The following is an 11,992-nucleotide window of genomic DNA, read 5'->3' as shown; positions in this document are numbered from 1 at the left end:
AAGGTTCCCTTTTCCATTCCTATCAAAGGGGGAGAGAACTAGAAAAGAAGATGTTGACATCAAAAGAAGATATTCACATCAATGCCAAAGGGGGAGATTGTTGGCATTGAGTTGTCATTGATGTCAACTGGTATAGTAGGAAGGCTACTAGTAGAGATATGTCATCTGACATGAAGAAGAGCGTATCGGTATGGTGATAGACAAGTCGTGGTTGAGACTATCAGTGGCTTCACCGGTATGAGGTGAGATACATGAGTGCATGAGCATGTTGAGTGATAACTAGTAGAAAATAAAATGGTCTAGAGTATAGTATTGGTAAAGAGTAGTATAGTGAGGAGGAGATCTAGTAGAGAAAAACAGAGGAGAGGTGAACCGATAGAGTTTACTGGCAAATGCAATAGCAGATGAGAACCACTATGCAAATCACTGGAGGTGAAGATGTGCTACTAGTTAGCAAGAGGAGAAGTTCTAACCATTAAAGGTCTGTACCGGTATAAGCTTGTTGAATGATGAAGTATAAACTAACCTAGTGTTGGTGAGCTAAGTGTATGACCACTATGTTGGCATGTGGAGCTGAGGTGGAAAACATGCAAAGGTCGATGAAGCCTCCATCAACAAGGTTGTTGAAATAGGTAATCGACATTAATGAAACAACAAAAAATCATGGGTTTGTGACTGACTAAGGTGGTTCAACGAAGAAAGAATGCTAGAGGAAAATCAAAAGAAAGTTGGCACATGGATCCAAGCAAAGAAACCAGATTGCAAGAAGACCTTGAAAAGGAAACTGTCGAGTTTTTTTCAAGTCAATAGATTTCATGGTAGAAAATCATGTATGAGATTTCTATCTTTGCAAGCATGCATTGGATAATGGAAAGTATGTTCAGAAGAATTCCTCAAATACAAGTGATTAATCCAAGACAACCTGGATCAAATCTAATACAATCTTGTTGGGTGAAGGAAACCCTAACCGTCCAAGTTTGAATTGTCTCTTGGCGGGAAAACTCAAGGTTAAGTATGATGACTTGAGACTATTGTAGTTGTTGCTGAAGAGAGAAGAGAAGTGTGAAATTGCTAAGAATCAAAGAGATAAAAACTTGAAGTGTTCATGAGCGAGGTACTGATTGATAAAGAAAAGAAGAGTAAAACTGATATAAGGAATAACCGGTGAAGAGTGCATTGAACATAGAGGTGACAAACCAACAAAAGTTGTGCCTGAGAAAGAGTGATTGAGTGTGAGTTGAGAGAATGAAATCATTGTGAGAAGAGATTAAGAAAAGTGATCAACAAAGTTAAGTTGTAGAGTGAGTGGTGAGTTTACACACCGATAAGGCTAAAACCGACAAAGGAGAATATTGTAAGGTTGCAAAGCTTCATTTTCAACAATGATTTCATTTGTATATCTGAATTTTATATTGTGCACTAAGTTGGAGCTTAGTACAGGGGTTGGTGCCCTAAATATTGTATTCAAAGAGTTATTGTGAGGCTGGATTGGAGCAGAAGATCTCCAACAACTATTCTCACCAAGGTTTTTCCCACATTGGGTTTTCCTCATATATATCTGGTGTTGTGTGTTTCATCTTTTGTGCATGTGTTATGTTAGTGTTTTAGCACATCCTGCTTGCTTTGTTTAAGTTACTAGTTAGTACTCAGTCTAACTTATACATTACCAGTATCTCCATGTTGGAGAAGAAGAGTTTAAATCACTGATTCACCCCCCTCTCAGTGATGCATTGTGTCCAACATAATTCTCATTTTTGCAACTTCAGAGGATTCGTTCGGGCTCATACAGACTCCTTTTTAGGTGTAGTTTTTTTTAAAGAGCATTATTTTTTGTTTACTTCACATATATGCTATCAGTTTGTAGTGATTGTGAGTATAAATTTTACTTTTAACATATGGTCATTTTTGGTCCATTTTGGTAAGTTTGTAATGCTAGGATCTTCATTTGGTCTTTTACATTTGTCACTAAAGTCTGCTATAGCCTACTTTTAAAAGTTGTAAACATTGAAATTAGAAGTCCACCTTGCCTTGTTTTGCAAGTGGTCATTGTAATCACACTAAGTATAAAGTGCCAATTATCTTTTTTTGGGGGTGAGGGAGGGAGGAAGGTTCTTTGATTGAGTGAATTGTGGGGGGCGGGGGGGTCTTGTGTGATTAGGACTCTCTTTATCTTGTACTCTTTAATTTTGTTGCTATGGGTTCTCTTAAATTTCTACTTTTAACTTCACATAACTATGGCTCTTGGAATTCTCCTACCTACCCTTGTATCTCATTGGGCCACATATCATGATTGTGTGCTCACATTTCCCTATAGCCTTGCCTTTATAAGCAATCTCATGTACATTGTACTTAGTTAGGTATTTTGCATCTTGATAGGAATACAATTCATTCTTGTCAATTTTTTTTCTCTCTTATGTGCTATTCATTTGGCCTCTAGATCTTGGGTTGCTATAGGCAAATTCTCACAAGCTTGAAGAATCTAAAAAAGTTGATTGTCAACTTAAAGAAGTTCAGCAAAGAAAATAGAATTTGTGATATAAAAATTAAAGGAAAAAGAAAAGGATTTTGAACATCTTGAATTAGGAATGGTATCTTTGAGAAAGGTCTTGGAGATTGCAAATGGGAAACTAGACAAAAGCCTAAAGTTTTAGGAGCACTAAAGTTTTAGAAGCTTAGATCTTAAATAGTCAAAGGTCTCCCTTCATCAAGATAGGGCTTGGAATTAGAAAAGGTCAGAACTCAAAGACTACTGCACCTTTTCAAAAGAATAATACAAAGAAAGGTGAACCAAGTTTTGTGCATCCAAGAATATTGAAGACAAGATAAAGGATAATGTATTTATGAAAGTCAACAATCGAAAGATGAGATTCAAAGGACCTACTCCTACAAGGAAACCACACCCAACTGTGTTTAATTAATCATTCTCTAGTTACTATTTTTCCTTTTATTAATTTGGTCATAAGCCTATTGATCGTAAAGTCAACATAAGAAGAAGTGATTTGCTAAGAGAAAATAATATTGCACATTTGGTTGATTTAAATATGATATGTCACAAGTGTAACAATTTTGGGCATATAAAAATATTTTATAGAAGTCGCTTTGTGAAGCTTTCTACACAAAAAAAGTGGAAAAACAATGTTGCTCCAAAAGAAATTAAGAAAGTGAACATTGTTGCAAATCAAGTGAATGAACCTAAAAAGGAATGAAAAGTGAAGGAACGATATCAAAAGATAGAAAATTCTTTTCTTGTTCATGTTGTATTTCATTCACAAGATGAAAGAAGTAAGTGGTATATCGATAGTGGCCACTCAAACTACATGGTGGGTGCGAAATTTCTCTAAAGGGAATTGGTGAAGGCATAGTGATATTTAGAAGCAGTGATACTGCAAACATAGTAGGAACAAACAAGTTGTTAGTATTAACAAAGGGGAAACAAGGATAAATATGTGTTATATGTTGAAGGACTTAAGCATAATCTAATGAGTATCAACTATATGTGTGATCAAGAATATAATGTCATATTTTATAACAAAGGATGTGAAATTAGGAAGATAACTTATGGACAATTGATTGCAGATGCATATAGCCCTTACAATAATCTATATATACTCAATGAAAGAAATGGACATGTGTTGCATGATTCAAATGGATGAGAATTAGTTACACGCCATAAAATAATGGTTCATTTTAATTTTGATGGGGAATTGTGAATATCAGCTCTAAGCATATTCTAAGAGGTATTCCTAAAATTGAAAACCTTTAAGCACCTTATGTAAATAGTGTCAAAAAGGGAAGGAAAAAAGATAAAGTTTCATATCAAATGAGTATTCAACATCAAATACTCTAGATTTGATTCATATTGATCTCTGTAGACAAATAAAGATAAGAAGTCTACAAGGTGAAATGTGCCTCATATTTCCTATTGATAATATTTCTATAATGACTTGGGTTGCTTTCTTGAAAGAAAAGTTTTATGCTTTTGATAGATTAAAAGATTCCAAATCTATGGTAGAAAATGAGATTGGCTCTAAGATCAAGTGCCTAAAGTTTGATAGATGTGGTGAGTTTACCACTAATGAGTTTTAAGAGTTTAGTGAAAATCATGGGATAAGAAGATAGTATTCTACTCCAAGGACTCCTCAACAAAATGGAATAGTGGAAAAGAAAAATAAAACAATTTAATATATAAAAATAACAATGTGGAATGAAGCCAAATTAACTGAAATATTTTAGAAATATGTTGTTCATACTATTGTCTATATTCTTAATAGAGGACAAACAAGAGGGAATAACACAAAGAACCCATATGAAATATGAAATGACAGACATGAATCTGTCAAATATTTTAGACTATTTGGTAGCAAATTTTTTATAAGAAGAGATTAAAATAACTTGGGTAAGTTTGACTCATGGTTTGATGAAGGTATCTTTCTTGAATACTCAACAAGAATCAATGCATATAGATGCTACACCAAGAGATTGCAAAATATTGTTGAAAATGAAAATGTAAATGTGGATGAGGCATAAAAACACAAGCTCTCATTAGACATTGATTTAGATGAATCAAAACTCATTAATGAAGAATCAAATAAATGATATCCTAAAAGGAAGGATACAAAAAAACCTACAAGGTATGTCTAGAGAGATCACTCCAAAGATCAACTTATTAGTGATAATAATGAGGTAGTACAAACAAGAAGAAGGTTACAAAAAATATCACAAAGTGAAAAATTCTCTTTGTTTTTAATTACAGGAAAATCAGGTTTTGAAGGGACTCCGAAACTCTTTACAAAGGAACCATAAAAGATAAAAGCATTAAAAAACTAAATGGGATAGACAACAAAAAAACCAGCAAAGTGCTGGGCAAAAGCTAGCACAAAAGTCCAACACTACCAACAACAACCAACAAAAACAAAAAAAAAGACAAATTACATTATGTTTTTAAGGGCATTAGCCAATTTCTTGCTAATCTCTTGCATTTCTTTGATATTCTCCCTGAGAATTGGGATTTCCTTAGAAGAAGCCAAGGCAGCCTTTTTCAAGATCGCCTTGGTCCTTTTAGCTACACCTCCAGGAGCACTATCCACATTCCCAGCCTCAGTAGCAGCCTCTTCAACATCAAGGTCCACAATAGACTTGGTAGGGCTGGGACCATCAAGGTATTTGGCTATTTCCTCCATGTTCCTGGTCGTAGAGTTGAGGATCTCCGAAATCAAAATCAAGAAGTTCTTCATGGCAACCTTCCCTTCCTCCAGCTTGCTGATTTGAACTTCTAGCTTCTCCACCTTGTTATATTCTCTTTGTTATCTATGATAGAGCCTAATAATTTTCCTAAGAAGATGAAAGTTGGATTAAATATATATAAGAAGAATTAAAACATATATAAACGAATGAGACATGGGAACTTAGAAGGCAAGATTAGTTTGCAAGGGATATGCTCAAGTAGAAGGCATTGAATTTGAAGAAAAATTTTCTCCCATTTCTAGACTAGAAGAAATCAAAGTGTTTTGGCATTCTTGGTCTACAAGAACTTAAAAGTATATCACACAAATATTTAGCCAACATTCATAAATGAAAACCTTGAAGAAGACGTATATATTGAGGATCATAAAGGACTTTAGCTAATAAAGAATTAGGAATATGTGTGAAAATAGAAGAAAGCACTTTATGGACTCAAACAAGACCCTAGGCCTTGGTATGCTAGATTGGATAAATACCTGCAACAACAAGGATTTAAAAGAGGTATTGCAAACAACAATCTATACATCAAATCAAAAGGTGACCATTAATTAATTGTTGTTGATTATGTTGATGATATTATATTTGATGGAATTAATAACAATATGTGCAAAGAATTTGCAGAGGAAATACATAAATAATTTGAAATGTCTATGCTAGGTGAGTTATCCTTTTCATTTAGTTTGCAGATTTCTCAGTCTAATAAAGACATTTTCATTTCTCAAACCAAGGACGTGAAAGAGATGTTGAATAAGTTTAAGATGGGATATTACAAGCTAGTTAGCATATCTATGGTGATTGGATGTAAGCTGAGTAATGATGACAAATCTCCTATAGGTGATCAAACTCTATATAGACATGTGATTGGAAGTTTTCTATATCTAACTACATCCAAGCCTGATATCATGCAAGTTGTATGTATGGTAGGAATATTTTAAGTAGCTCAATGGGAGACATATGTGAAGGTAGAAAAGATAGATACTTGAAGAATACAATTGATTATGGTTTATGGTATCCTAGGAGTAATTATCTCACTCTGATTACATATACAAATGTTGATTGGGGTAGAACTGTTGATGATAGAAAAATGCACCAGTGGTGGAGCATTGTTTCTTGGATATAGACTAGTCTAATGACTAGGCAAGAAACAAGAATCAATATCTTTGTTGTGTGTGTGAAAAGTGGTAATCTATAAGTTGTAAGGCACAAACACTTCAATAAATCATTGCATGCATGGTTAGATAGATATAATCAATGAATTTAAAAACCATAATGAATCGACCTATTGCCTTCTAAAAGATACCAATTCTTGTGTGAAACTACCCAACAACAGTAAGTGATCAATCTTGAGCCTCTTTAATTTCTCATTTTGTGAATTTTTCGTTCTTAGTTTCGTTTTATTTCATCCCTTGTCGTTTTGTTGTATGGTTAGCTAGGGTTTCTCGTACGAGTAACTAGCTAATTTTCTTTTCTTGTATCATCATGTATGTATTATTGTATGACATATACCCTTAAATCATATGAGTGTGTTCTTCATAGACCATCTAGGATGGCACGGTAGCTCATATGGGATAGTTTTCTCATATGGTTTGTAGAGTTTACTCGTATGAGTTTTTGCTTTTTTGTGGTAACTTGTATGGAAAACAACAAGTATTTTTGAAGGTCCAAACAACAATTTTGGATTTTAAATGTTGTAAATTTGGATTCTTTAGCATGTTTAACACATTCTTAGCACAAATTTGATTGCGTACTGATGTTTTTTTGTTCAATTTTGCAGGTTCAGTTGCCAAATATACAGTTTAGATGCACATATCCACCTACTATGAGATTAGTGTGAGACTTATTAGATGCACATAGAGATCACATTGGGTTGTGTGGATTCAGATATTTGCTTTCGATGCCTGATATCAGTGTGAATCATAGATTGTTGACTGCGTTAGTTGAGCGATTCCATATCGAGCATAACATATTCCACTTGCCAACCGAGGAGATGACTATAACTTTTGAGCACATATACAAGATTTTGAGGATACCTTTTTCTAGAGATAAGGTGGGTTACGATGTTGCACCATGACAGGGGATTGAGGCACTAAGACACATTTTTCACGATGACTCTATACTGGACCATTCTATCACCTAGGATGATATTTTAATCAGATATGGTGCACAGTTCCCCCTTTCTTGTGGTTGGGATTATAGGTTATTTTGTGATTTCAGATAGGGGACAACATGGATTTTTGTGTGGATGGGGTAGGATGCTGGAGAGATTGCTTACTCATCTTGTCAGATTAGGTTGGAGATGATGTTTACTAGCACACATGTACCATGAGATGCACGAGATCATCTATAGAGGGGCGAATAGTATGGTAGAATGTGTTTTGGTTCTACAAATTTGGGCTTGGGAGCACATCCTAGTTTGTAGGTCGATTGTAGATGATGCATGAGAGGAGGGTCAACCCATTGTGTATTGATATTAAGGATATATTACACAACCCCACTTGGGAAAGACTGACTACTGGAGGAGACAACTAGATAATATGATTGCAGTAGTTTGGAGACCTTACAGGGGTTTAAAGGTGTGGGATGATTGGAGGAGGCAACAAAGAGATATGTTTATGACTTAACCACTTGTTGGTAGATCCACAATGATTATTGAGCGGTTTGTGGTTAGTAGAGTTTTGAGGCAGTATGAGCAGCCATAGAGTATCTCCCAGGATTTTATAGCTTATGCACGATTTACTGATGAGGAGAGGTGAGGATGGGAGGTCTATACTATCATATTCCCTATCCATGCAGGAGTTAGTAGGTTTACAACCACAATGGTGGGAGTATCTGGAGGATGTTGCAGATGTGGGGGTAATTCCCCAGTTTAGGGATTAGTTCCAGAGACATCCAGTCCCACGATTCATAGATCCTGGAGAGAATGGCCCTCAGATAGATGAGGGTGATGATGTGCTAGCGTGATCTTAGAGAGAGGTGACACCTAGGAGGGGAGGAGGAGATCTAGGTGCTAGCAATAATAGATCATCTATCACAGGATGACAACACTGAAGGGGAGTGGGAGGGTCTTTAGGAGTAGTTGGTGGAGATGCAGATGGTGATAGGGGAGGAGAGGCTGTAATGGATGTAGAGATGGGTGAGGCGGCGAGCCCTGACAGTGAGGATGCTCCTAGACAGGTACAATAGAGGCGAGAGGAGCAGGGTGATGGTATGATGAAAGAATAGAATCCAGTCAACTACTGAGAGGGGGGCTGAATCAGTAGATAGAAAAACTGATAATAAATTCACCAATCTCAATATCAATCTCTCAAAGTAAACTTAGAACTATCAATGCAATATTACTGTCAAGATAAAAACTCTTAAGATAAACTGGTTGACTGTTACAACAAATTAATAGTAAACAACTTCAAACTCATAAACATCTAAATGCTTTTACTTATGTAGTAAACCTTCATTTCACAATGTCTCTGGTTATCATGACTTATCAAAGTCGATTAAGTAGTTAAGCAAATCAACCATAAGAACATAACCTCAAAATATTCACCACTTGACACAATATTTTTGACATGGAAACCCAAATAGGAAAAACCACGGTGAGATGAGACTCACAAGATAACTATCTAAACTCTTCTAAAGTTTGCCCTGTTAGGAGCCAAGCCTGTTAAAGCTTTACAAAAGTCCTGTTAAGAACAAATACTGTTAGGGACCACCCGGTTAAGGGATTGACTATAATGCCTTGTTAGAAACAATACCTTGTGATGAGTAATCTCGGTAGAGGATTTAAAAATCCAACCTAATGGATCACCTTGTTAGAGGATTTGAATAGCACCAAGCTTGTTAGATCTTACCCGGTTAGGGGATTTCAATTATGTTGTAATTATTAGAAAACAATAGGAGTTTTCTGATCTATTTGAATAGCACTACACTTTCTTGTTTAGATCCTTTTCATGCTTCTATCTACCTTTACTCAAACTCTAGATACATCATCCGGTTCAGCAACCACACACACAACTAAAACTTTTCCAACTTTGAAACTAAACAATTCATCGACCTTATAAACAAATTAATCAGGTTGTTAACACAACAAAAACCTAATCCTCTCATAGAGATTACAAACAATTTAGTTCAAGTATGACCATTGGATTACATAGCAACCTCTTCACATCAATCAAGAAAAACTCAACCACTCCTTGATCACCACTTCATCGAACTTAGTAACCCGTCACACGCTTTGTATTATATGTAATATACTTGCTCATTCCCTAGACAATTTTTTTCATCAACACACCAAAATAACTTGAGATTCTCTTCATACAATAATCATACATGTCATAATCATTGCCGCTCATCATTATATCAAAAAACAATATAACCAATTCACAAAACTTAATCAGTTAGGGTTTATCAAAAACAACAGGTAGGGTTTACCGATTCAACTCTTTAATACATAGAAATACCGGTTCACTCCGCAAACTTACCTACCGGTTACAGTTTCCTTCACTTAGCTCTTCCTACTAGTTACAAAACAATATTACAATAATATCAACAATATCATTACTAGTTAATTGACATCAATGACAACATAATGTATATTATTAATGAAATCTTCATGCAAATGCCAACAATATCCCCATTTGGCATTGATGGCAATACAAAGATCAATACCATTGATTGTTGTGAGTTGTGATTGCGAATAGGAATCTTGGTTTACATTACCAAGTATTCACCTTGTCTACCTTCTCTCTGTCAATCATACAAATCACATAGTTCTTCTCCCCCTTTGACAACAATGCCAAATTAAAAGTAAAACATGTAATGTCAAATTTCATTATTGAACATCAACAACCTGCAACTTGATGCTCCCCCTATGGAATAACTCCACTTATACATCAATCCTTCTAAAAAATTTCTACAAGTAGCTCTAGGACTGATGCAATCTACATCATGCTCAACTAACCTCATGAAGGGGTAACACCCCTAGCTGACTTCTAAGATACTCAAAAGTAGTCTTAGGTAGAGGTTTAGTAAAGATATTTGCAAGCTTCTCCTTGGTAGAAACATGATCCAATATCACATCTTTACTCTGCACGTTCTCCCTTAAGAAATGATACTTCAATTCAATATGCTTGGTTTGTGCGTGCAAACCAGAGTTTTTGGAAATATTTAAGGCACTTGTATTATCACACAAGATTTTGACAGCTTTTGAAATCTTCATCTTAAAAACTTCCAAAATGTGCCTCCAGATAGCTTGGGTACAATTCATGTAAGCTAGAACATACTCAACTTCAGTAGTAGATTGTGATGTACAACTCTTCTTCTTACTACTCCATGAAACAAGTCTTCCTCCAAGAAAAAATGCTCCACCAGTTGTACTTTTCTTGTCATCAACATTTCCTACCCAATCTGCATCTGTGTACACTTTCAAGTCAAAGTTCCGTCCATATGGATACCATAATCCATAGTCAACAATACCTTTCAGATATCTAAAAATCCTCTTGGTTTCTATCAAATGTGTTTCCTTAGGATTCTTCTGGAATCTAGCAACTAGACCAATTGCATGAGCTATATCCGGTCTACTGTGAACAACATAGTGCAATTTTCCAATCATTGACCTGTATTCTTTCTCATCAACAGATATGGATTCATCTTCCTTAGACAACTTACAACTCATAACCATTGGTGTCCCAATTGGTTTACAATCACTCATACCAAATGTCTGCAAGACATCTTTCACATACTTAGACTGTGTGATGAAAATACCATTCTTCATTTTTTGTATTTGCAAGCCTATGAATTTTTTTATCTCCCCCACTAAAGACATTTCAAACTCATTTTTCATTTCATTTGCAAAATCATTGCTCATGTCATCATTTCCTCCGAATATGATATCATCTACAAATACTTCATTGACCAATGTTTTATCTCCTTAAGATTTGAGATAAATGTTACTATCATCACTAGTTCTCAGAAATCCTATCTTCATTAGATGTGTATGAAGCCTTTCATACCATTCTCTTGGTGCTTTCTTTAATCCATATAAAGCCTTATGCAATCTACATACCATGTCTTTCTCATCAGTCAAAACCATCTGGCTACTCAATGTATACTTCTTCTTCCAATATCCCATTCAAAAATGTTGACTTAACATCCATCTAGTATACCTTGAATTTATTATATGTTGCAAATGCAAGTAAAGTTCCGACACCTTCTAGTCTTGCCACTGGTGCAAAAGTCTCACCATAATCTTCTCCTTCCTCTTGTGCATAACCTTTGCAAACCAACCTAGCTTTCTTGTGAACCACAACACCATCTTCATTCAACTTGTTCCTGAATACCCACTTAGTACCTATCACATTTTTATTTACTGGTCGAGGTACTAGGGTCCATATGTTGTTCTTCTCAATTTGATCTAATTCCTCCTCCATAGCTTTAATCCAATGATTATCACCAAATGATTCCTTAGTAGTTCTTGGTTCGATAGTGGAGATCATGCAAGAATTCTCTCTGATTCTTCTTCTAGTTAGTAGTCTAGCATCCTTATCCCCAATAATCTACTCTAGATTGTGATTGAGTCTCACATATCTTGGTATAACATGATCATTATCCTAATGTTCATCTTCTTCATTATCATCATCTTCTAAATTTATTTATTTTGGTTGAACTGGTACATCAGTATTTGCTTTACCGGTTTCAGATTTCACAGTTTCTGGTTCCAAGAACAAAATGCAAGGATCTTCATCCTTTTTCTCCAAAC

The sequence above is a fragment of the Cryptomeria japonica genome, chromosome 10 (assembly GCF_030272615.1).
Source record: "Cryptomeria japonica chromosome 10, Sugi_1.0, whole genome shotgun sequence".
NCBI lineage: Eukaryota > Viridiplantae > Streptophyta > Pinopsida > Cupressales > Cupressaceae > Cryptomeria > Cryptomeria japonica.
Note: the sequence above shows the minus strand (reverse complement) of the source record.